Genomic DNA, 1,619 nt, shown 5'->3' on the forward strand with positions numbered 1-1,619 from the left:
GGGGGTGGGGCCCGTTGCCGGGACCGGAAAAAAAAAAAAAAAAAAAAAAAAAAAAAAAAAAAAAGAATAGAAAATACATAAGAAGCAAAAAATATTTAGAGCAAAACTTTAAATGATTATTCTTCTTTCTAAACCTAGTTTTTAGTATAGAGTTTGGAACTTATTAAGCCATACCTAAGTTTATATTGAAATACTTTTAATTTTGATGAAGACCAAATTATTTCATTTTTATAGATCATTTCTTGTGTCTAAGAAATTTATTACATAAATTTGGGTAATGAAGATATTCTCCAGTAAATTATCCTAAAACTTTTATGTTGGGTAAGGTGTAAGATTTTGGTTGTGATTCATCTATGATATTAAAGTAATAATCCATAATTAATGGTTGAAAATTTGAGTCTTAAGTATGATGTATATTAACAATTCTGCACATAATTGGATCTATTTTCCCCATTTTGTAACAAAATTTTCTGTCTAGCTTACTTTCCTGAATCAAATATGTTTCTTAAAAGCAGCCTAATACCCAAGAGGTAATGAAGAGCAAAAATAGTGACATATATACAGTACTTGTGCATGACAAACTAGAAGACATAACAATCAGGCAATTGTATAGTTATTGCAGAATAATTTTTTAAAATAGTGTATATTCTAAATATCAACACAGAATAACTGTCAATGTGAAAGTTACAAATGTCAATTAATCCTGCTTTATTTTATTGGTTACTCAAATGCCATGAGATGCAGCCTTATAACACCAAGGTAAAGGGTTCAAATCCCTTTACCAGCCAGCTGCCAAAAAAAAAAAAAAAATCAAAAATTCAAATGCCATGAGAAATGTTACTCTTGCTATTGGTAATAAAATTTTCCATAATGCTAATTAACTTTTGGTAATGTTCTTTGTACAATACACAGTATTTCCGTGACATACATGATAGCTACATTTCTAGAGTATCTGGCACTCATTTTCATGTTAAAAACATGCAAAGGCAATTTTTGATTATATCTAAAGCAAAGCAAAAAATCTTCATTCAGAATAGTAAATGCAAAGCAAAGTAAAATTCTACATACAGAATACCATAGATTTTTGTTTGTTTGTTTGTTTGTTTTATCTATACAATGTCCAGTTGGATATTTGGAAGTCCTCTAAGGCATTGAACATTTGGGTGGGTGGAGTGGTGGTTTATCTCTGGTTTCTCTTCACAGAATCCAGCAGTGCCTCCCAAATATTGAGACAATGACAATAACAAAAATACACCAAGAAATTTCCAATATGCCTCCTGAAGATCAGCATTGCTCCCACTAGGAATCACATAATTACAGTTTTAACCATTGTATCTAACTTATGGTAAGCACACCACAAATGCTGGCTACTCTCATTTTTATCATGTTTGGAAAAATCAAATTGGGGGCCGAGCCCGTGGTGCACTCGGGAGAGTACGGCGCTGGGAGCACAGTAGCGCTCCCGCCGCGGGTTCAGATCCTATATAGGGATGACCGGTGTGCTCACAGCGCTCACTGGCTGAGTGCGGTGCAGCCGGTCTCAAAAAGGACAAAAACAAACAAACAAAAAAAAACCAAAAAAAGTAAAAAAAAAAAAAAAAAAAAAAAAAAAAAAAAAA

This window comes from Galeopterus variegatus, unplaced genomic scaffold (genome assembly GCF_000696425.1).
Source record: "Galeopterus variegatus unplaced genomic scaffold, G_variegatus-3.0.2 Scaffold10504, whole genome shotgun sequence".
Classification (NCBI taxonomy): Eukaryota; Metazoa; Chordata; class Mammalia; order Dermoptera; family Cynocephalidae; genus Galeopterus; species Galeopterus variegatus.